This window comes from Cupressus sempervirens, chromosome 3 (assembly GCF_028749045.1).
Source record: "Cupressus sempervirens isolate cs-2001-9-10 chromosome 3, ASM2874904v1, whole genome shotgun sequence".
NCBI classification, from domain to species: domain Eukaryota; kingdom Viridiplantae; phylum Streptophyta; class Pinopsida; order Cupressales; family Cupressaceae; genus Cupressus; species Cupressus sempervirens.
In genome coordinates this window covers 1,056,459,713-1,056,486,369 of record NC_143120.1, presented here as the reverse complement: position 1 = coordinate 1,056,486,369, position 26,657 = coordinate 1,056,459,713, and the positions used below count along the sequence as shown (strand labels likewise).

Sequence of the window (26,657 nt, the reverse complement as noted above, 5' to 3'; positions counted from 1 at the left end):
CTGTCAAACTATTGATTTGAAGAACCTCTACTATATAGAACATGACCAGATAGAGAAAACTAAGTCTAAAGAGATGAATAATCAAAGATGGAAGGTATCTTCATGACCTCCAAAAATAAGAATGAAATAATGTCTATATGGTATATGATCCATCTTATCGAAATGCATATGTATCTAGTCACTGCAATTACCTGATACATAGGATCAAATACTAAATACATAGCTCACTCCATAGAACCAAAAAAGAAATAGAATCAAAATAAGCCCCCTATAACGCTGAGAGCTAAGACATAAATATTGAAACTCAATGCAATATCTCCTATAGTAAGAAGAACCAAGAACATCAAGAGTGCAAAAGAAGTACAAGCAACCATAATGACATGTGTCATTGACACATCATGAGGCTAATGTAATGGAAGGAACACTCACTTAACAAAGGAAGATGACATAGATGGTGAATGCAAAACCCCCTAAGGAACTTTATAATGTAGTGCAAGTACAATAAAACACAAAGATGTCCAAAATCTCAAAATGCAATAGAGTGACACTTTATCTCAGTGCGTTTGCAAAAATACTACAAAAGGATGTCAACAAAGATAAAAAGAGACATAACGATGATATAATAGATAATATGACCCATGAAAAATCATCTAAAACAACAAAATTGATCTCCACACCTAAAACAACCAAGATATCCATCAGAATATAGAAAAGAAAAAAATTTGAATGGGATGTGCCTAGAGCAAAATCTGGAAATAAAATGTCTCAAAATATGTCTCTTAGAGTGCAAAATAGAAATTCTGAATTTGACAGCCATAACAGGCCACAAAACAACATCAAAAATCTAAATAAACTACACCATCATGATGGGCTCATAATCAATTTTCTAACACTTCTTTCAGATCGAAAAATAGAGTCTGGATGAACAAGTTATGGCCAAAAAACCACATGTAGGTCAAAAAAGCACTGAAAATGAAAAAAAATACTTTTTTACTGCCTCGAGATCCATGCCAAAATGTCTCAAAAAGCATGCACACCAATACCAGATATTACCTCAAGAAGTGTGCTAGTGCAGTACCAAAATTATCTCGATTTACATGCCCAAAAATCTCAATTTGTGGACCTTTTTAAAAAATATATTTGCATCAAGAATTACTTGATTATTGCCTCAAGAAACATGCAAAAATCTTGATTTTTGCAAAAAATTTGATTTGTGTGCCAAACTTAGAAAATCACTGCCTTGAGAAACATGCTAAAAGCTTAATTTTTGAAACAAAAATCTCAATTTGTGTGCCATAAAATTTGAGAATCATTACATTGGGAAATGTGTAAATAAAAATTATTACATTAGGAAATCTGCGAAGAAATCAAAAAATCATCGCCTTGAGAAATATGCCCAATCTGGGGGTAATATTTTTTAGTCTCAAATAGTGATGTCCGTTTGGGCTCAAAGTGCACCGAAAATAGTAGCCTACTAGATTCAAACACCTATCACAAAAAGAGAGAAGCAAAAGCTATGGAAGTTTGAATTGCCAGATCCGTGGATGAGACAATCTTGATGAGTAAAAAGAGAAATTTCTATTATCAAAAGTGAATGAATAAATTTCAAAGAGAGATCAATCCTTATAAAAGGAGATCAAAACCCTAACAAGGTAAAACCTAGGTTGGATGATAATAATTAATAAAAGAATGAATTATTATATGCCTAAAGTTTAGCTTAAGTAAACTAGAGATAATAAGTGACTTAATAATTAAATCAAAATAATTTAATTAATAAGATAATATCTTATTTCTCTAACATTGTTTGCATGCATACACTTCTCTACTCTTGCTCTTGCTTTCTCTCGCACATGAACTCACTCATACTTTGATCTAGGTTAAGATATTCACTATTTAAAGAGTTTTGTAAAGAGTTTTCTAGATCCTTCCACAATAGCCTCTTCATCTGAATCATTGATCAAGCACAAAATAGGGATATGTAATCCAAATCATTTAAATGTTCTGTAACAACCTCTACATGTATTAAATGTTCCTTCTAAATTGGCTTGAAAAATGTTTTACCTCAAAATTTGTTCCATTCTTGACTTTTATGTAAACTCTGCATTGCTTGGCCTTTGTTGTTTTTTGACACTCGACATTGTTATTTCTCAATCTATATTTTCTCAGCAAAAACTGTATCACTTGACACTTTTATTCTTGAAACTTTCTCGATCATTATTGAGCTTGGCTCGTATAAAAAATACTCGGTGACCATAAACTTACTCAGCTCCTATATAGAGCTCAGTACATACTTGTTATGACTCAACCTATATAGAGTAGCTCGGTCATAGTGATGACCATCTGACTCTACCTTGTAAATGACTAAGTGGTTGAAACTAATAAACAACAATGGTTAGAGATATCAATAATCTCCCCCTTTGACATTAGTGAAAAACAACACTTTGTCATATTTACATCTTTACAATACAATTTGATAATGAGCTCTCCCCCTATGTCTTATGACTTATGCCAATAAATAATGAATAAAAAAATCTATTTCAAATATATTTCCCCCTTGTTTGTAACAAATCCAATTTCCCCTTTCAAAACTATTCTCCCTTGTTTTTTAACACTTATGTCATTCTTGTTGGGGTTGAATGGGTGGAAGTAATCCATATTTGTTAAAAAATTCCTTATGAACTTAGGTAATCATGGACAGTGCATGATCTCATTGTTGGCACTATGGCTAGGTAGATGTATGAGTGTTTTCATTTATGGCAACATATACTTTTGATATTTCATGATGTTATCAGCATTAGAAAATTGTATAAGTATTAGATAGTTTGCAACAATATAGAGATAAATACAACGTGTACAGATGATAGACTTTGAGTTTGCTCATGTGCAGTTGAGGATCAATAGTTGATAGGGTCACAATGATGTATGTCAGTGCACAGACCTGTATAGACAATATGACGAAAGTTACAGTTAAATTAACAATTCAGGTAATGAACAAAGTAGAATAAAGCACAATAGCTAATTGAAAGTGTACGACTTAAGAAATTATTTTGGAAGCAAAATAATAACTTGATCATTTTGGGTCAACATCCTAGATGTTTACCCAAAGTTATTTTATATTTGGTCAAGCATGTGAAAGCATCAAGGCCGACTAAGAAAAAATTTATTAATTTGCGAGATAGAAGTATAGATCATATCTTGTGCAAATAATGTGAAGTATGAATACGATGCGAACTATATGTGAAGTAAGCTTAAATGATATGCAAGCCTTATGTAATGCAAAATATGATGTATGATTAGAGCAAGTGTGAGATACAATAGTAAGACAACATTATATGTATATCTACTCTTGTAAAGAAACCTAATTATATATTTCATGTTAGGGCAGTGGTTCTTCTTGCATACATTGTATTCGATCTACCAACTCCTAACAAGGTTGAGGCTTTTAACAGGGTCTAGTCCTTTAACAAGGACTCAAGACACTATATGTATTTCATAGACTCTTAATAGGGTCAATATCCTTAACATGATTCTTTTGTTTAGTGGATCATCTTGTGAGTATCATCCCCACTAGGGTTTTCCCTTGGCCAGGGTTTCCCTAGTTAACAAATAATGGTGTTGTGAGTTCTCTTTGTGTATGGTTATATTTATTATTCAACATTATTGGTTTACTTTCATCTGCAAGTTATAAAGTGATTAACAATATCTAGTTGTGGCCAAAAGTTTGTAGATACTAATTCACCCCCCTCTCAGTATTATCTATTTCTAATAAATGCTATCAGAGAAAAATTACTTAAAAGAGGCTTAATAGCTTGATTAAGATCCCTACAGATATGGAACAATTGAAGAGAAACCTTGAAAAGGCTCTTGAGAAAATTGATCTTCTTACTGAAGAAAGAGATAACCTAAAAGATAGGTATGATGGATGTAAAGCTTTACATTGGAAAACTGAAAGACAAGATTGATGATATAAAATCAAGAAAGGAATCAAATGAGTAGATTAGTGACAATTATGAAGTAGGAATTCTCAAGAAAGAAAATGAGATCTTGAAGCATGAGTTGAAAATTGTTGAACTTAAGTTAAGTCTTAAGAAAGATGATAGCAAAACTAACCCTGATCTAAAAGCAGAGAATGTAGACCTTAGATCCCAGTTAAGTCAAGTAACATCTCAATTAGACTCTATTAAGATAGAATATTTTGTGTTAGAAAAGTAAAACACTATTATGAAAGGAGAATTGACACAAGCTAAATAATAGTTAGAGAAGCTTTATTCCAGTAATGAGAAAATTGATGAGCATATATTTTACTAGAGATTCTCTTGTGATAAGATAGGCTTTAGATATTTTATTGGAGAGAAATTAGCTAAGAGAGTTGAAATTATAAAAGGACCAAATCCATTTGTCGAGTCCCCTAAAGAATATGATCTGAGTAAGATTAAATCAAGTATAACTACATAAGTATCTAAGAATTTGAACTAGTTGATTTGTTTGTGAAACATGATGAACCAAAGATAACAGAGTAAGTTGATAAATCTAAGAAAGTTGAATCATCTAAGGAAGTTAGACAAGAATATAGAGGTAGATGTTTCATATACAATGAAGTTGGTCATATGAAGAGAGATTGCACAAGTAAGTCTTTTAAACCTATTACTAATTTCTATTGTTATAATTGTCATGGTTATAGACATAAAGTAGTAGATTGTAAGAAACCTAAGTTTGATAGTAATAATGTGAATAGTAGAATATTTAGAAATGCTAACCCTACAGGTAATGAAAGAGGAAGATCACAAATCAGATCCAATGATGATGAAAAACCTAACGGTGAAAGGAAATAGTTTGTATGTTACAAGTGTAACAATCCTGGACATATTGCAAAGAATTGCAGAGCACCTGAAAGTCAAAATGGAACCAAACAGAGAAGGAATGCACCTGTATATCAGATATTCAATAACTTTGGACACACAACAAGATTTTGCATAATGTGTTGAAGTTGATGAAAGATCAACCCCACAAATCCCAAGAATCACTTACATACAAACACCTATCACAGAAAGAGAGAAGCAAAAGCTATGGAGGCTAGTATTCCTAGATCCATAGATGAGACATTCTTGATGAGCAAAAAGATAAATTTCTATTATCAACAATGAATTGGTCGATAATTATAAAGAGAGATCATCCTTATAAAGGAGATCAAAACCCTAGAAAGGTCTAACCTAGGTTGTATCATAATAATCAATAAAATAATTAATTATTAGATGCGTAAAGTTTTCCTTAAGCAAACCAGAGTGAATTAGTAACTATCTAATTACTCTAACACCCCCCTTAAGATAAACTTAGAGAGTAGCTAAAAACCTAGAAACTACTATAGAAAGTAGATTTGGGTCCTGATAACAAAGCCTGATGAGGTACCTAAGCACAACCAAATCTCTAAAAAGAGGAGAAATAGAGAAAATCACATGGGAAAAACCCTACTCCAAAAAGAGATGGAAATAATGTTGAAAAAAATTAGTGAAGGACTGAAGAAGCCTCCAAACTAGGGAATGTCCCAAAAGATAGGAACAAAAAATGTTCATGAAGAACACCACTGAAGCATGTAGAAGCTACAAAACTCTGTCAAAAGTAACTTTTGATTTGAAAAACCTTCATTGAAATAGAACTTGACTAGGTAGAGAAGACTATAATATGCATCGAATCAGGAGGCACATGACGGCAAACAATTGAACTCGAAGATACATATGGCATGAAACACCAAAGCCTAAAGAGCTGATCAATCAAACATGGAAGGCTTCATCTAAAGTAGGAAATAAAAAAGTGTTTATATGGTAAATGATCCATCTCACCAAAATGCATAGGTGCCTAACCACTGCATCCACCTAGTAAATACGAACAAAAACTGTATACATAGCTCACTCCATCAAACCAAGGAAGCATGAGAAATAATAGAAGAACCCCCCTAATGTAAACAAGGGTGAGGTGACAAGCAACTAGAAAAGTGGGCCAGAAGAACTGTATGTCAAGGAACCATGATCAAGATGCACAAAAGAGTGCACATGTGTGTATTGAGGTGATCAATCTTAGACACATCATGAGGCTAATGTCAAAGAAGGGAAGCTCACCAGATAAAGGAAGATGGAAAAAAAAGGCAAAAAATCAACCCCCCTTGACACTTTAATGCGAGTTGTGTATGTACAATAAGGCACAAGATATGGCTAATCCCAAGAATATAATAATCTACAAGAGTGTCCTCAAATGACACTGCTCAAATCAAAAGGCAAAACAAGGAAAATCTATTGAAATGAAAATATAGATGGAGTATGACACTTCATCTCAACACATTTGCAAGAATGCATACCAATGATTTCTAAACAGACCAGAAGAGACATAAGACTAATACATTAGATAGTACAAGTCATGAAAAATCATATGAAGCAACGAAATTGATCCTTAGACCTGAAACAACCAAGATATCCACCAAAATGCAAAAATGTAAATGACTCAATAGAATCTGCCTGGAGCAGAATTTGGAAAAATAACCAATATCACTGGAAAGAGCTCAAAAATCCCTTTCCAATGATATAAACAATTCTCAAATTAGAGATCAAATGCTTAAGATATGTCTCTTAGAGTGCAAAAATGTACCCCTAAGATTGACAATAGAAAAAGCCATTATAAAAGCATCAAAACTAATAACTAACTATACCATTGTGATGGGCTTAGAAATAACTTTCTGAAAATATTGTATTTGCAAAAAATAGAGTTTGTATGCTCAAGATATGAGAAAATTGCGAAGGTAGGTCCAAACATAGCCTAAAGGGGTGATAAGAGTGTTCATGCAGTGCTGACATGGCAATAACGTCAGAAAGTGACGAGCCTAAATTTCTTCAACATGAATTCTAATTACAGAAGGAATTCAATAATAGAAATGATAGAAGAAATGATAATGGTAGCAACAATATTCAGAAGGAAGCAATTAAAGAACATGTTGATGAATTCAAGGAAGCATTTGTGAAAGCTATTAATCCAAAAAGTTCTCATATAGTTTTGGAAGAGTAGTATTTCAATACACCTGCTGGAAGATTAAAATCAATAGTTGTTTGTGACTCAGACTATTTAAACTAATCATTTCTAGTAGAAGTAGAGCATCAATTAATTAGAACTGATGATAGAATGTGAATTAGAAGTTGTGTAGTCAATAGAAGTTAGACGACATAAAAAGGAAGCTATGGTCGAGTGTGCAAGATTTTTAATGATCATAGTAATTCGTACGGAAGAAAATGAGTTTACTGGTAATCAGTGACAATTTTTGAAGAAGTAGATGCACATTTAATGCAGAGTTAAATTTTAAATGATTTAAGGATTGCGAGTAAGATATTCAGTACCATTTGATTGTGTAAAGAGTTTGCAGCAAATTCGTGAGTGATTTGACAACAAATTCAAGTGCAAAGTGAAGCGTTTGAGTGTGAAGTTACAAAATCCTTAATACACAATATTAAAGGTATTTTATGAAGCTTTAAGTTGAAATTTTTTAGTATCAACAGTTAACAGTATGGAAAGCTAGTCAAACAATGATATAAGTGAGAGACCTAAGTACAAATTCAAGAAGCACCCATTTGTTTCTCTTATTGATGATCCGCTAGGAGTGTTTTCTCAAATCCCACCAAATGTACTTCATGCAAAAGACATTAGAAGCTACATTCATTGTAAATTTGAGAGTGTTGAAGATGAAGATATTCGCAAAGATTTAGGAGTTATGTGTAATGGAGACCTAACCCTAAAATTTGAGTATGCATACCTGAATGAACTGAACCTGATTAAGTATATGTTCTTCATGGAATTTGATAATCATGAGCAGAGCAGGATTATCCTAAGTTGAGTTCATGAAGAAATGTTTTGTGTAGGTGATGTGCCTTTTGTAATTGACAATGACATAATTCATAAGGTCACAAGTTTGAGCAATGAAGGGTAATCCAATGAATGAGAAAAATGTGAGAAAGAGAATTGAGACAAACCTGAAAACTTAGTCTGATGGAAGGAATGTGTGAGTTGATCTAATCTAGGACAAAGGATTCAGAGTGTTGAGAAAAAATTGTAGGTTATATTGAATCATAGTTTCCAATAGGATTTTTGCATGCAACCTATATTATGGTAGTTGAGAAAAAGAAAGTAAATATGTGTGATATTATTATAGTGTAGTTGTTGGATAACATTGTGAAGCTAAAGAAGTCTAAGAATGAAATCTTTAGATTCAAATCTCTACTAACACACCTACATTTTTATACAACCAAGCAATTTCCTAGTATGACAAGTTGGAACAGTAATGAGTGTTTAATGAAGATGGTTACATAGTGTTATAGGGCTAGACTAGAGAGTGTTAGAGAGAGAGGCATTGATAGAATGATGAAAAGCTTCCAATCTGAGATGAAGCTAACATACAAAATCACTCCCTCTATGGTGGAGAATTGTAAAGATGAAATATGTTTCATGGTAGAGACTGACACTACTTGTATGGAGGCATTCAGACCTAGAGTAAAGTTTATTGATACCATGGGATATGAAATGAGTGAAGAACTCATTGAAGGATACACACATATTATTCTATAGTTTGAAAGAGACACCGAATGTCAAAGATGGGGTACCTATGAAGAGAAGATAAGGGAAGTTCATTCTGAACTTCATAGTAAAGAGATCAAGGAGAATGTGGAAAAGAAGATTGGATCCATTCTTAAGGAGTTAGGCATGACAAGAGAAGAATTCAATGAAATCAAAGGTATAGCAATGGAGATGAAAGCCATTGGGAAATCTGAGGTGTTGGAAGCTATACCTATTACCATTACAACACCATCTGTGGATGTGATAGTAGTTGGGTCTACTTCACAAATATCTACTACACCTTATGCAATAGTTACACAAGTACAACCAATTAGAGTAAAATCTAGTCAGCAAAAGAGGAAATTTGATGATGTTGAGGTGACAATAACATCTGCACAAAGGAAATTAGAGATATTGGTGAAGGTTAAGCAAGAACCAACACCATCCTCCAAGAAAAGTGTCAAGAAAACCACCATTGGACCCAAAAAGAGGAGAAAGACATTGAAAATTATTAATTCTAAAGAATTTGATGAAGAGACTGAAGAAAAACTAGTGGAACAAGTAGTTGGAGAAGGAAGAACACCAACTAGTAAGAAAGCCTAGAAAACTAAAATTGAAAATCTAAATATGCAGATTATAAATAATGACAATTTTGTTTAGTTAAATAAGTTTTATAGTTTGTATACTAACATGGATAAGAGACAACTAGAAAATGCTATAGTGAGAAATATGATTTTGTGGAATAAGAGATATGATAGCATCCAAAATAAGATTCCAGAAAATTTGTACAATAGATTGCTAAATAGGAAGAGAAGAGTAGTAGAAGAAGATATTAAATTAAGAAAGAATATGATTTTTAAATTGTGTGAAGTAAGCACATAGGAAGACACAAAAAAGATTTTGAAAGGAATTGAACCTTTTCTGAGGAACAAGAGAAGAGAAATTCTTCTTATGGGAGGAAACTATAAAGAGATTAAGAAGGAAATCAAAGAAGCTATAGTGAAGTATATGATTTCCATGCCTAAGGTCACAAAGGAGAGTGCGCAACTAGAAAAAACAACTCTAGTTTATGTGGAGGCCAGTACTCCTACTGATGGTGAAGAAGAAGGTGAAGAGGCACAACAAACCTATGTTGGAAATATATGATAGGCTAAGTTATTGAGAGGGGAGGGGTGAATCAGTAACCAATAAAACTTAATCTTAATTCACCAATTAATCCTTCATTTGTATTCTGATCTAATTGCATGCATGAAAAACTAAAAGCATTAAAATGATCATAACGCTTTAACACACAATATGTTGACCCAGAAACCTTCCAAATAGAAAGTAAAACTAGGGTGGGGATGATACCCATAAGCTTTAGTACTGTAGTATAAAGTTGGACTGTTAAGGCTTACAATGATCACTTCTAATGATCTGCCCTATTAGGAGTAATAAAGACTACTAGGTCCACCTTGCAAAAGGATTTACAAACATACAATGAAGTATGCACTCAGTAAAGAGAATTACAAAATACTGTTAAGTCTACCTTGTGAAATGATTTAACTATTCCACTTGCTAGGATGAACTAGTGGTTGATCTTTGATCTGTAACTTAATTTTCTGAATGAGATTCCTTTGAGTGTAATGATCACCTTATTGTGATAGATAAATCTTTGCTGCTCCTTATACTGTTGTAGCCTTTTACTTCACAGTTCTACTCTTAGTGTCGCATATGATAATCCTTTTTCTTCATTCCTTTGGATTTGATACAATACATTACATATATACCAATCCAAATTATAATTCATCAAAGTTTGACACATTACAAGTTTTACCAAAATACACAAAGTTGGCCCAACTGTAGGTACTCAAGTTCTAAAGGCAAACTCGATGAGGTTTTGATACTCGACAACCATTGTCAATGCTTGGCATCATCATGCACTCAGTAGACGTAGAAGCTTGGCTCATACTAATCACTTCTAAGTAGTTTGAACTTTGTTTGCATTGGTGACTCGGTTAACATTGCAAAACTTGGCATATAAACTGAATCACTTGGTTGACACTACATAGCTCGATCAACACTATCACTACGAGCTTGGTATAAACTAAATCACTTGGTTGACATTGTATAGCTCGGTCAATAGTAGATTCACATTATTGAAGCTACGAATAAGTGTGTGTGTCACTAATAAAAAAACTTGACTGAAATGTCAACAATCTCCCCCTTTGGCATTAGTGACAAAAACACTTATCAATCAAAACTGAATTCTCAAAAAGTTCCAAACAATCTTTAGTCTCCATCTTGTGTCTTCAACTCGGTGACATACTCTCTTTTTGAAATTTTTCAAAATTGCTTTTGTAAGAGATGTTTATTTGTACATGTATAATATTATGATGCTCCCCATACATATATATATTCAATATACTTTACATAATATGTATATCTTCTCATCTTCTCCTTTTATATTAGATCTTCTCCCTTTTTACAATGTACTTTTCATGTTATATACATCTTCTCCCCCTTTTTGATATAAATGCCAAAGGTGTATGCTACATTGTAATGCCAAAATGTGACAAGAAATTAGAATATACCTTTAGAATCAATGACATTGTCTTGTCCCAATTTTCTTGCAACACCTTGCTTGTATGCAATGCAATCTGAACTTTTGCTGATAATTCCATCATGTGATCAGTAATAGAGAAGTTGTTATCATGGATGAGAATTTTAGTATGTGCATTATGTTTATTAAATGAATCCATGTTTAGAAGAATCATACCTTGTATATCTACAAGTGTAGCTCTTATCCTAGCTTCTTCCCTTAGTAATTCTGCTTGCATATCAGTCAAAATTTTGATCTTTGTGTAATGAGAAAAATTGTAGCTCAGATCAAGTGACAATTGGTGTGCACTTGCCTTCAGATCTTTGTCTATCTTGGAGAGTTTATTTTTCATTTCCTGTGTGAAGATGGATGTATCACAAAATTTACCAAATAGAGAAGTCACATTGATGGTAGAGGTTTCCAGTGAGCTAAAAATAGTAGACAAGTATACTTGGTATATTGCAATCTTCTATGCAACTAGCTCCAATGCTTTATTTTCAAATTTCTTCTCTACTCTTCGCAACAATTTCCCTTGTCCATTTAAGTCTTCATTGAATTTTTGGACCACATTTTCTAACTGAACCAAAATAGATTGAGAAGTGTCAACCTTAGTGTTGAGTACCTCTACAAGAATGTTCTTTGCATCTTCAAGCACTTTAAATTCTCTATTCCTTTCTTCTCTAAGCCTTTGTTTCTTAGCTTTCTTCTATAGAAGCTCTCCTACTATATGCATTTGATTAGGGTTTAGAGTAGAGATATCCCAATTTGGAATAACTATATCCTTATCAAGAGCAATGTCTTCTTCCTTATCTTTACCTTTGCTAGAAACTTTTGTACTTTGTTAAGGCTTGGTCTCAACTGTCTTTGTACTTATTATTTGCATGATCATAATAGAAATAATGGTGGAAATGGAAGGATTGATAGTAAAAGTAGATATTGCACTTATTGAAGGAATACCTTATTACTGAGTGACCAAAATTGATGAAGAAGGAAGCACTGACTGCTTGGTAGATGAAGTGCTAGTCACTTTAGTCAATGAAGTATTGAGATGAACATGTGCAAAGATTGGTTGAGAGCTTGGGTTTGCAGTGTTTGACACAACCAACTCAATAGTAGCTTTCCCTAATATAGATGGCTTTAAAGCTTTGCTCTGAAAGTGAAGAAGTGAGGCTATAATTGTTGCTACAATCTTCTCAGGGCTGGTTTCCTCAATGCTTTAAATTTTAGGGAGATGGCTTCTTGTTCTTGTTCCTCATCATCTTTATTCTCTTCATTTGTTTCTTCTTCATCATCATTATGTTCTTCTTCCTTGTCATCTTCACCATCATCATCCTTGTCACTGACATGAACAATAAAATCACTCTTCTTAAGAAGATTGTAAATGTTCTTCCATGTGTTAGTGGCATTCTTCACCACATGTTCAATGTCATTGATTAATATCAAGAAAGTGTTAAATTTCAAAGTAAGTTTCTCTTCATTCTGCTTGATGGACTCTTTCACTTCTTTATCATTTAAACTCGACATGAGTTGCCTTAGAGTCTGCTCATATATGTCTTTGGCAATTTTCATAGCATGTTTCTATCTTGGCTTAATTTCTCCATTAATTCATTGGGAATCTGTTGTGCAAGTTGGTCTAGTCAATATTTCCATTTACCTATCTTAGACATAACCATGTCTTCAACTTGCTTCTTCTCTCATGTAGTTCTAGTTTCATACCTCAATGATTTGAAATTGCCATATTGACTCTAGAATCAATTTCTCTTGAAATGTGGGTGGAGGGAATTTGAAAATCACATCTCCTGCTTCTTCAGCTAATTTTAGTTTCCTTCTAGATGCCCTTCTTATAAACATTGTAGTAGATGACTTGGTAGGTTTGGTTATGATAACCTTACCTTTCTTCTTGACTGGCTCTTCTTCTTTTGATTTTGCTTCATTTTTTGCATCATCTTCTTCTATGTCATCTCCTTTACCTTCTATCACTAGGAGAGTAGAGCTTGTTTGTTTCAGTTTAGCTATACTTTTCTTTCCTTTGTTGATAGTCTGAGGAAGTTTTATCTCTAATTCAATTCTAGCTTTTGCTTCATCATAAGTACCAAAATATGTGCCCTTTGGATCCATAGGTTCATTTAACAATACCTAAATAATATCACTGGTGTCATTAATATTGACTTCATAGCCTAGAGGCTTGACCCATACAATTCTCGGTTTGATTGTTTGTGTATACACTTTTTCACATTCTACCATAAAGCATAATATATCCTTGTAGTCATCTACAAGTCTCTTTGGAATGTTGAATCTGTTATTCATCTTTTCTTTGAATGCATCAAAATAGTTATCAAGGATACTGACATAATTTTCTCCCATTTATGCTATATACTCATTGATTTGATAAAGAATAGGTACATCTTTTCTCCATACAACTGTACCTTTTGAGGGGAAAAACTTTTGTACAAAGAAAAATAAATAAGTTAAAAGTGAAATAAACTTATAAGGGTTATTCTTCAAAGTTCTTATGCTTTCCATGTTTTTGTTGAATTGGTTCAACATCAACTTGACAAGGTCAAAGGACATGTTTTTCTTGACCAATTTAAAAGTGAGATCCACAGCTTTACATGATACACTATTGAGTTAACTGGAGCTGTATATCTCGTGTGCAATTACATGTATTCCAAACTTTAGCTCAAAATCAGTAACACAACTGATCTTCATGCTTCTTCCATCCCATTTGGAAAGGGTTTTCTTCTCCAGTTCTACCCAACTTAAGGTTTTGGTAGTTTTTGCCTTGGCCAACATTGGGAGCCTTGTGATTTGATGAATCATTTTCTTCATTATGGGAATAGGCTACTCCAACAATAGCTGCCCACTGTGCACACGAATAAGGATAAACCTTATCCACTTAATCTGAAAATCTCAAGGAATGTGAGGAATGTGGGTTAAACCCTTCGTTTCTAGGTGTTGATGCTTAGGTTTAAACACACCATTCACACATAAATTTTCCAAAGTTTCATCCATTTCTAGGGTTCCTATATCTTGAATTAAATAGTGAAAATGTGATTGAATATCATTAACCAACAATACCTTAGATGGAATTTGAGACTGAGCTCCAATTGGATCAAGAGTTTCTGCAATAGCTAGACTCAACTTGAAATTAGGTGCCTTCCATTAAACACCTCGAACTAACATCTCAAACCCTTTTTTGGTCTTGCTGCTAGAGGATGCCATCGCTTGGTAGGGTTTGTGAAAACATAGAAAACTTCAACAATAATTCACACATAAATCGCTCTTCGCAAATAGCTCTTGAAAATTCATAGTGAAAAATGAATTTGATTTCACCCTTTTTTAATCAAATTTCACCTTTCAATTATCATAAATTCTTGGTATGATCGCTTGGTTGATGATAGACTATCTTCCACTTGGCTTGAATTAATTGCTCTGTAGCAACATTCATGACTTGGTGTCCACAAAATAACTTAGTTACTCCCGACCTTGCTCGACAAGGTCTTGCAACCCGACCTAGCTTAGTAAGGTCTAGAATTTCCATAGATACTCAGTGATCCCTTTGCATCTTGAATGTTGATATGGATCTTTTCTTTTGATGATTAGAACTAATGTAAGATGACTACTTCAAAATCTTAGTCCTAGTTGTCCTTATGAGAGATCAAGTAGAAATGCTTGAGTCACCCAATTCATGAGTGACATTTGCTTCATTGCTCGGACTTACACTCTCAGAAGATTTTGGAATCCATTGCTATCTCATCTACTTTCTGATGTTGTCAGCCTTGTCCCTCTTTTCATCTTCAATTCTTCTAGTGTTCATACAGTTCTTGGAAAGATGACCAAGTTCTATACAAATGAGACACCTTCTAGTGGTGGCTCTTGTCCTCATGTGATGTCTTACACAGTTTATTCCAATGTGTCCAAATTATCCATAGTAATGACATTTGCACCATGTGTTATAGTCACAACCAAATATAGCTTTTATAATCTATTCTACTGGATTTAATATCTTTGTTTTGCATTCAGAAGATTTGTGCCCATGCTTCTTGCATTTGTGATATTTTTCTTCAAATTTAGGTTTTATGTATGACCTAGCTTACCATAGTGATTGCAACTAGGTCTTTGATTCTTTTGAGCTCCTTACTTGGATGATTCTCCTTCTTTTGTATATCCAATTCCTACTTTGCCCTTTTGTTTGTATTGGATTTTCTCATTCAATTGATCTATGTCTTCTTGAGATTTCATCATCCTCTCATTGGTTTTCCTTTCAGTGTTTAGATCATTCTGCAATCTTCCATTCTATGATCTTAGATTCATGATTTCTTCATTTGCATTAGTGAATTGATTAATTAAGTCTTATTGTTGAAGGGATTGATGCTGAATTTCATTATTCTTTTCTTCTAACTCTTCTTTCATCTTGTTTTTCTCTTCCATGACTTTACACAATCTTACCGACTGGATTTCTTATTCTCTTTTTAGCTTTCTTAATTCTTTTTGAAGTGTACCATTCTTTTCTAATAGTTCTTTGATTGCTTCATTAGCTTCATCTGAATTACTTTCTGAATGGATATCTTTAATTCTTTCTTCAATGTAGAGTTTGTCATTCATCTATACTGCAAGATCTTTTCTTCTTTTCAAGGATTGAGAGAGTTTCTCCTTTTCTTTCTTAAGTTTCCCAATAGCTAATTCCAAATCTAGCTTTTCATTGTTAATAGCCTTATCTAAATACCTCCATAGCCTCCGATATTTGCTCAAGTTGTTAAACTTTTTCTTTGAGAACTATAGAGCTATGATACCAATTGTTGGAAATATATGATAGGCTAAGCTACTAAGAGGGGAGGGGTGAATTAGTTACCAATAAAATTTAATCTTAATTTACCAATAAATCTTTCATTTGTGTTCTAATCTAATTGCATGCATGAAAAACTAAAAGCATTAAAATATTCAAAACACTTTGACACACAATATGGTGACCTAGAAACCTTCCAAATAGAAAGTAAAACTAGGGTGGGGATGATACCCACAAGCTTTAGCACAACAGTATAAAGTTGGGTTGTTAAGGTTTACAATGATCACTTTTGATGATCTACCCTATTAGGAGCAATAAGAACAGCTGGGTACACCTTTTAAAAGGATCTACAAATATACAATGAAGTATGCACTCTATAAAGAGATTTACAAAAGACTATTAAGTCTACCTTGTGAAAGAATTTAATTGTTCTGTCTATTCGGATGAACCAGTGGTTGATCTCTGATCTGCAACTTGATTTGCTGAATGAGATTCCTTTGAGTGTAATGATCACCTCGCTATGATAGATAAATTTGTGCTACTCCTTATATTGTTGTAGCCTTTTACTTCACACCTCTACTCTTAGTGTTGCATATGATAATCGTTTTTCTTCATTCCTTTGGATGCGATACAATACATTACATATATACCAATCCAAATTAAAATTCATCAAATTCAGCTACAATACAAGTTTTACCAAAATACACAAAGTCAACCCAATTGTAGGTACTCAAGTTTTAAAGACAAACTTGGTGAGGTTCTAATACTTGGCAGTCATTGTCAACACTCAACATCATCATGCACTTAGTAGATGTAGAAGCTCAACTCATACTAATCACTTCCAAGTAGTCTAAACTCAGTCTGCATTAGTGACTCGGTGAACACTATGAAACTTGACATATCAATTAAATCACTTGGCTGAGACTGCATACCTCGGTCAACACTATCACTACGAGCTTAGTATAAATTGAATCACTTGGTTGACACTATATAGCTCGGTCAACACTAGATTCACATTATTGAAGCTACAAACTCGATAAGCACTATACAACTTGGTTTGCACTGAGAAACTCGATAAACACTATAAAGCTCAGTTTACACTAATAATCACCAACTTGGTAGAAACTGCTTGGTGCAAACTAAATATTATTCTTGTAACTCAGTAGTAACTGTAGAACTTTGTAGAGCCTGAATTACTTGGTTAACACTGTTAACTATACAATAAGCTTGATAGCCGCTAACCACCTGAATAAGTGTATGTATCACTAATAAACAAACTTGACTAAAATGTCAACAACTTATTCACCTTCTCATATAGTTATTGGTACTGAATCCATGCAAGTGGATGGTACACACATGACTATAGATGCTAAGGATAATCCTTTTGTAGGATATGGGTCCAATATTATTAGCAGTATTACTGCCTATTCTAGCTTAGATGAAGAGGATAATGAAGAAGCAAATAAAAATGCAAAAAAGATTAAGAAGGAAGAATAAGAGAGAAGGAAAGAAACAAAGAAAGTAGAAGAAACTTCTGAATTTAAGTAGAAATGGAAGATTGTGATGCAAGAGTCAAAATTCTTGCCCAATCTAAAACATGTGGAAATAGATTCAAGGAAGGTAGAGTTTTAGCATGAAGCTGATGTACCTTATGTTGCACCAACAATTATACCTATTACAACATCAACAATTAAACTATTTCCACTATTATCTAATAATGATGATGATCTGAAAGGGCCAATGAGCTCTTTGAGCAAACTTATGGAGAAGAGAAAGTTTATAAAGACTTTAGAAAGAACATTGGCAGAAGTTTTGGATAGAATGTAGAAGACATTACAGTCAGCTATCACAAATCCGAACTAATAGGTAAAGGTGAAAGAATTGGTGAAATCTTTTGATGAAAAATTCACAACTTTAACTGATATTGCTTCAGTTCAAGCATAGATGAAGAATGATGCATCACTATTTGACATAGTATGTAACAATGTCATGAATGACTTGCAGGCATTGAATGTGTGCATTAAAGAGCTGAGGAAGTGTATAGATGGAGGAAATAAATTGTATAGACAATGCACAATGTCATACAATCATCTATCAGATTTTGATAATTAGATCAAAGGGTGAATGAGTGAGCTTCAAAGACTCACTATCAGATTACAACAACTAGAGGCAAGCATTGAAGACTTTGGAACAGAGATGGAGAAAATTCACAATGCTATCAAAGGAATTGAATCTGATAAGGAGAAGGTAATAAAGAGATTCTTTGTCCTTAGAGAATATTTATCTCCTAAAGTTATCATTTTTCAGAGGCAATTAGAGGAGTGTCTTGCAACGAAGGCATCTTATGGTAAATTTTCTTATACTGACTTGAGTGCAGTTGAAGTGGCATCCTATGTACTTTGTGCACTCTTTAGTATATTTGATACAATCAAAACTGGAAGGACTTTGACAAGCTGAAACATGACTTTACAGATTGCATATCTAGAATGTCAAGTTGATCAGAGGCAAGCAACACTATTTTTGTGGGTACAAATTTTTTACACCTTTTTCATTGATGTCAAAGAGGGAGAAGCATGTATGGAAAATTGTATTTGTACATGTTTGTATATGTAAGGAAGAAGTATGTAAAATTGTATTTGTATATGCAAGGGGGAGCTTAGCTATGTATCATTGTAAAGGAGTGATAAGGAATGTAATGATCCATCAAGACATGAATAAATCTTTTATGTTTTGAAGGCATTTATTTTTGTATTTATATTGTTTTGAATGACATCACTTTGGGACTTAGCCAATTTTCCCAAATCTTTCCATCAATGCCAAAGGGGGAGATTTTTGGTAATATGGTTAGGTAGATGTTTTTGGAATTGTTTAGAATAACTGGAGGGAGGGAGGTGAATCAGCTATCCAAGGTCTAGATGTACAATTAAAACTTTTCAGAACTTAGTGAACCCATATACATAAAACATTTTTATCATGCATGCTTCCATTAGATTATGCAATCACGCAAACTTGTAGGTTACTGTCAAATCAATTTGTAGAAATGTAAACATGAAACATAACATATTCAATAACACATTTGACAAAATGATTTAATGTGGAAACCATATTTGGGAAAACCACTGGTAACATGCTACTCATTCTCACTCTTCTGAAGTGATGTCCTGTGAAAGGAAAACCCTGTTAAAGGTTACAATACACACTGTTAAGTGTGACTTGGTTAAAGGATTTCAGTCACCTTGTTAGGAGTGAGCCTTGTTAGAGGACTTTAGACCATTCACTTGGAATGTCACCCAGTTAAAGGATTTACAAATGACCATTAGGTCAACCTTAATCCAAAGGATTTATCCTAGACTGATACAATGATTAGAGCATAAAAGTAAGGCTTGATCTAATAAAAACTTACAACTCACTTGCAGATTATAGATTTCTATTTCAATCCTCCATTTTTCTTAACTTTCACACTCTTGAGCTCTGATAGCTTGTTCACCCTTCAAGCATCCATACCCTTAAGCCTTCTTGCTTTGTTTTCCAATGCAGTCTCTTCTCTTAGGTCACTGAATGAAGAAAATATCCTAGACTCCTTGTCTTCCTTAGGTTATTGCACATTGACTCTTGCTTCTTACAAGCCATCTCTATAAATAGAGAATGAATATATTTTGTTGTTTCAACCTCCATCATCCATTTTAGGATTAGGTTAGATTAGATAGGATTCAATGAATCTACCCCTCATTTCATTTCATTCCCTTCTAGAAACTTCTCCTTCAATCCTCTTTGAATTCTCCTCAAAACAGTTTATCTTGAATTCTATGCCACCAACTCACAATGTTATCTTCTACACAGTTCACACAATCTAAGAAAATAAACTTGTTAGCTCAAATTCATCATATTATCGATCTTTCTCATAATGCTGACACTCGACATTAACCAACTTCTGATGCTCAACACATATTGTGTTGCTCAGCATCCACTGTCAAAACACTCGGTATGAACTAAAGTTATTGGTGCTTGACATTAACTAAACTTTACTCAGCTTATTCTGAAATTGACTTTGCTCGGCTCCAACTAATTTTTTGTTTGGCTTGCACTAACTTTGCTCGGCACCTACCATCCACTCGGTCAAGCTTGGTAGACAAACTTCATTTAACTTGTTCTTCTAAACTTACTCAATGTAACCAAATTTTGCAACCTTAAGTACATTATCAATGCACTATAATATCACTGTCTTAACTGATCCTAGTACTCTTTTTCATATGATAATTCAACCTTTCCTCTAGGTGCTATTGTTACCTCATTTGATCAAATCCTCTTCGTCAATCAAACAAATGATAGTACTTAAATCATGTAAGAAATTGTCTTACTAGCAAGTACTAGGTTTGACATCAGTAACAAAGAAATGATTGAAACATATTTATCATACTTGTATCAATCTATTTTCAATAGATGTATGAGTGTTGTCATTTATGAAAATATATACTTTTGATATTTCATTATATTATCATAGTTAGAAAGTTATCTAAGTGTTAGATAGTTTGTAATAGTAAAGAGATAGATACAATATGTACGAATGATAGACTTTGAGTTAGTGCATGCATAGTTGAGGATTGATAGTTGATAAGGTCATGATGATGTATGTTAGTGCTCAGACTTGTATGAACAATATGACACAAGTTATTGTTAAATTACCAGTTTAGGTAATCAACTAAATAGAACAAAGCATGACAACTAATTGAAGTGTATGACTTAAGGAATTATTTTGGGAACAAAATAATTACTTGATCATGTTGGGCTGACATCCTAGATGTTTACCCAAAGTTATTTTATATTTGGTCAAGCGTGTGAAAGAATTAAGGCAGACTAAGAAGAGATTTATTAATTTACGAGATATACATATAGATCATATCTTGCGCAGATAATGTGAAGTATCAATATGATGTGAACTATATGTGAAGTAATCTTAAATGATATGCAAGCCTTATGTGATGTAAAATCTAATGTATGATTAGAGCAAGTGAGGGATACAACAGTAAGACATCATTGTATGTATATCTACTATTGTGAAGAAACTTAATTGTATATTGCATGTTAAGATAGTGGGCTCTTCTTACATACATTGTATTTGATCTACCAACTCCTAATAGGGTTGAGGTTTTTAATGGGACCTAGTCCTCTAACAAGGACTCAAGACACTATATGTATTCCATAGACTTCTAATAGGGTCAGTATCCTTAAAAGGATTCTTTTTTTTAGTGGATCATCTTATGGGTATCATCCTCACTGGGGTTTTCCCTTGGCAGGGTTTCCCTAGTTAACAAATAATGGTGTTATGAGTTCTCTTTGTGTATGGTTATATTTACTCTTCAACATTATTGGTTTACTTTCATATGCAAGTTATAAAGTAATCAATGATATCTAGTTGTGGGAAAAAGTTTGTAGAATACTGATTCACCCCCCCTCTCATTATTATCTATTTCTAATACTCATGGTTCTTATTGCCTCCAAAATATGATTCTACAATTGTAATTTTCCAGCTACATCAATTAAACTATCAACAATTGAGAGATTATGATCTTCTATGATAAGATCTTGGGTTGATGTCAACTCTCTTTGCATTACCTCCAATACGGTATTTTCATTTCTTGAATAAAGATCAATTTGGATCTCATATTGCTATCAACTGCCTGAAGTTTGACCAATGTGCCTTGAGCATTCAATAGATTATTATAATGATCAATGCTTGATCCCCTTGACTCTGAAATAATACTTCTGGATCTCTTCATCTCAACCTAAATTTTATTTATTTGTGCTTGAATGTTGTTTGTGAGTTTTGGCACATCTGGTAGAATGACGTACCTTCTATATTAGTTCTATCATAACCTATACTTGCTCTTGTAATTGCACTTTTTTCTTGGCCATGGTTATGGAGACTTTGTCCACAACCTTGGTCTTGAATCTTCTTGCAGACCAATCCATCAATTTTTTACTTGATTCTATATTACTAGTATTGACTTGATAAACTATATTTACAAGTTGGTTGATGATTGGCTCTTCTTCATGAAAATTTTGAATATTAAAAGCATGAACAAAAATACACTTTACATCATATAGTACTTGCTTCTACTTAAGCTCTCTTCTTAACTCTTCTGGTCTTTTCTTCTTTGCCAAAACCTCTTGTAGCAAAATGGTTTTCTCCAAGGTGAGATTTGCCAGGTCTAATTGTGTCAGCTCAATTATTTTATCCATACCAACTTCAATATCTGGTGAAACATCTTTTATTGATCTCCTTTTGCTTGGTGAAGGAGTGTTGTTGCTTGACACTACTTTGAGAGTTGGTGAAGGAGTTTGACCACTCAATCATGCTTGTGCATCTATGCTCAAGATAATAATGGTTGCACTTGGTTGCACTTGGTTTATCTTTACTTATTTCTTTGTTTTCCTCAATATGAGGTGTTGAAACAATCTTATTATCAACACTTGTTTCTTTCTCTTTACCATCTACCTCTGTATCAATGAGATTTGATTGCTTGGTCTCTGGATTGTCAGGGGTGTTAGCATGTATATGTGACATGTTGCCTTGTAGACTCATCACACCTGAGCTTTCTCCACTGCTGTAATCATCTTTGATGTTTACAATGTCTATCTTTTTCTCTACTCCTTTAGTGGATAAACCAAAAACGCTTTTCCAAAGCAACTCAATCTATCGTGATACAACTTCCATTTTATTCTGTAAGATAAAAAAAAATTGTACTTAGGAATAAATCTGCTCCTATAAAACTCCAAAAAATGTATCCTGTTGATCTTGGGACAAATCAAGCATCACTCTAGCTAATGTGTCAGTCCTTATCTTTTTCTCTTCTAGTTCTGCCTGCTGCCATCTCCTTTCTAGTCTCTCAAATAAATCTTTGGGTATCTTTTTCTCAATTTTGCTAAGGGCATGCTTCTGATTAGCAATCATTTCTACCATAGCCTTTGCAACTTTGGTTCAATTAGTATTATCAACTATATCATACTTTACAAATCTAAAACTAGATAATCCTATAGATCTTCTTAGATCTACACATACTTCTTCAATGGACTTTGTGTGCCTTATGGGTGGTCCTCTGACCAATCTCCTTCTCTTTATTTTAGGGGCACTGGGCTCTGTAGTTTATACTACCTTTTTCTTTGTAGATTTCTTGGAACTAACAGCTGACTTGGTCCTTGGCTTGTTTGGTGGTGGAGGAGAGAGGAGTTTCACTATTGGCTTTTTCTTGGTTCCTTGAGCCTTCTTGCTTGGTTGAGTGACAAAAACTAGGGCTTTACTCTTGTCACCTTCTGCCTCTTCCTCTTCCTCATCACCACTATCTTTTTCTTCATCTTCTCCAAGACCTTATGTCAATTGTAAAGGTTCCTTTCCCTTACCTAGGGTGTCTAGTTTTGCTTCTATATCTTCAATCATTCTTTTCATTTTCTTTCCTTAGAAGCAATCTTGATGCTTATAGTTATTCTAGCCTTACCTTCTTTGTATCTTCCAAAAGGTTTAGCCTCAGCATCTATCTCTTCATTTAATAATGTTGCAATGTTTTCACTTACTATATCACTATCTACTTCATAGTCAAAAATTTGTAATCAAGCCTTCCTCGACTTTATTGCCTAGATAAAAGTGTTGTCTGTGTCTACAAGGAAACATGTATTGTAATATCTCGTGACCAATTCTTCTAGTATCCTCATCCTCAACCTCAAGCTTTTCTTAGATTCATCAAAGTAAGCATCCATTACATTCTCAACATTTGCTCATAATTGAGTAATGTATTCATTTATCTATCTAGTCACTGGTTTGTCTTGTTCCCTAGACAAGATTACCAATACTAGGAAAATACTTCTAGATATAAAAGAAAATACATACAATGAGGGACCCAAACTTATACATTGAGTTCTTTTCTTTCCTTATAGATGACAGGTTCTCTGCTAGTTGTAGTCTTTGTAGCTCAGCAAGATCATATTCATGATCCTTCATTACTATCTTCCATGCTTGATCCACAACCATACATGACAAACTATTCGATCTACTTGATTGGTAGAATTTGTGAGCTATAATCCTCATTGAAAATTCAATTAGTGGATCAAAAATGTTTGTAATGGACAAACCTCATCTATTTCACTCGGCTCATGTGTTTGCCTCAATTTCTTCATGACTTAGGCATCACATGGTTTTCTTCTTGTCTAGGGTTGGATAACCTATGTCCTTGTGAATCCTTTTGTTCATGATCTCCATGGGTCCATTTTGTAACCAATACTTCATGTCATGGATTCTGCTTAGAATAAATTTAATCCATTCAATCTTGAAATTCCTTGGGAATTCTAAGGCACACATCAACCATTTCCTTTCAACATCTTTGAATTTGTCCTTCAAGATACCTTCATTGCACAACTTCTCATATGTTTTTCTAATTTCATAATCTCCTACTTCTCTAATTTTACACATGTAGCAATTTCTATCAGAATCTTAGTAAATCACCCATCGATCGATAGTTAGATAGGATAGTCAGTCCATATATAGATGGGGCAATAGAGATTGCACATGCAGGCAGATACCATTTTACCAATGAGATAGATAGGGTGAAAGCCCCTACGGGTGCCTGTTAGATGCCCCTATTATTATATTATATTATTGTTTTGTTGGGCCCTTTACTATATAGGGTGATTGTGCATGCATCAAACTAACAACTATCTAGAATGCTTTAGTGCCATTTGGTTACCAACATGGTCTGGGGGCTCTACTCTTATGGATCATAATATCTTTAGGTGGTATTGAAGATAACACACCCACTGAATCTCCTTTCATCACAATCTTTGGAATAACATAAAACTTTGGTGGAGGACAAGTGTCAATCTTCACCAGTTGAATTCTACTAACCTCTTTGCTCATTCTAGTGGTTAATGAAGTTGTCATGTTCATTGTTAGGGTTTGAAGTTCCTTCTTTCCTCTCTAAGTTACTTGGCATAGTTCAAATCTTTACTTGTTTAGGGTTCTTGTCCAAATCGCTCTAGAAATCTTTTGTTGATCGCTCAAATTGCCAAATTGCTCTCTGCTCTTGAAATTTTTATGCAAGGTATGAGATAATATCTTCAAAATTTGATATATACCTTCTTTTGGTTGATTTAAGGTCTCCATTAATGTTGTGTACTCAAGTAGGTGGAAGCTAGCTATCTTGGTCCATATTGATGCCTTTTGACTAGGTCTTTACTTTACAACTCAATCTCTTTGGTCTCTACCATTCCACTTTTGACATGCTCAATCTATGTTGCAATGCTCCGTCAACATAGGCAATTTTACTAATGCTCGATAATATTTTATGAATCTATTCTTATACATATTTATATATGCATATATGAACTTTTGGCATATTTATATGTAAGGAACTGATGTATGATATATCAATTAAGTGTAAAGTTCCATACATACAACTCTTGCTTAGTTTGAGATGACACAATCACCTTCTCCATTGGATTGGGTTACCTCAACTCCATTTGCTGCACTAGTTCCATCTTCTACTCCCTTTTTCCATTTTTGATTCATTTCTTTCCCAACTTGCTCAATATCTACTTTGCCTTTGCCTTTGTCTTTTGTCTAATTTGATGAATGTACCTGAGTTCTACAATTCTTGCTTAGATCTCCAAAATTGGGACATTTGGAGCATGCATTATTAGGTGCATTATACTTTCTCTGATTTGTCTAATAAGGTTTTGTTTGAGATCTGCATTCATATTCTCTATACCCATACTTCTAAAAATTATAGCAATATCCTTCAAATCTAGGTGTAGTAGATGTATTCTTCAATCTTGACCTAAACTCAAGTATTTGATGTCCTTGTTTCTTGCAGTAAAAATAATAACCAGTAAAGTTAGGTTTAGAATTTTGCATACCATGTTTACTTTGACAAATATTTGCAGTATGACCAAGTTTTCCATAGTTATACCATGTTGGTTTTTCCTTTGATTTTGCATTCCTCAATTCTTCATTCTTGGATGATTCTCCTTGCCTAGTGCATGAATGTCCTGACCCATTATAACAATTAGATGACTTCATAAGTTCTTCAAAGTACTTCATTGCATCTTTAGGTCTTTTGGATCTCTCCATAGATTTCTTATTTTTTAGTTCATTTTTTAGTATGTCCTTCTGTGATTTGAGATTTGTAATTTCCACATCCTTGTGATCAATTCCTGATTTGCAAGTATTAGTTGATTCATCATGTCTAGTTGTATGTTTGTAAGCTTATGCACATCTAATATCTTTTCTTCAATTCTGGTAGCCATTATCCTTTTGTCTTCTTTAGTCATAGTCCTGTCTTCTTCAAATTTCTTCTTTTGTTTAGTCACTTCACATAGTCTTACTGATTGGATTTCATGTTCTCTTTTCTGTCCTCTTATTTCTTCATTAAGGAGTTTTCTCTTTTCAAGTAGATCTATAGATGCTTTGTCATTTGAATTGACTGACTCAAATAGTCCTTTAGTTTCAACTTCTTCATAAGAAAATTGTTTTATTTGGATGGCAATTTCCTTTCTCATTATTAGGGAATCCTTCAGATCTTGTCTTTCTTTCTCAAGTTTTTGCAGTATGAGTTGGATGTCAATCACTTGATTGTCAATAACCTTGTCCAGTTTGAAAGCCTCCATCTCCAAGATCTAATCTCCAAGCATTTAAGCTTCACTTAGAGAACCAATGGT

The 26,657-nt window shown here is 33.6% G+C and overlaps 1 pseudogene; it reads left to right on the top strand.

Moving 5' to 3' along the window:
* Positions 1-8,772: 8,772 nt before the first annotated feature.
* The window catches only part of LOC149570376 (putative beta-1,3-galactosyltransferase 3), a 34,025-nt pseudogene continuing 16,140 nt past the window's right edge, over positions 8,773-26,657 (top strand).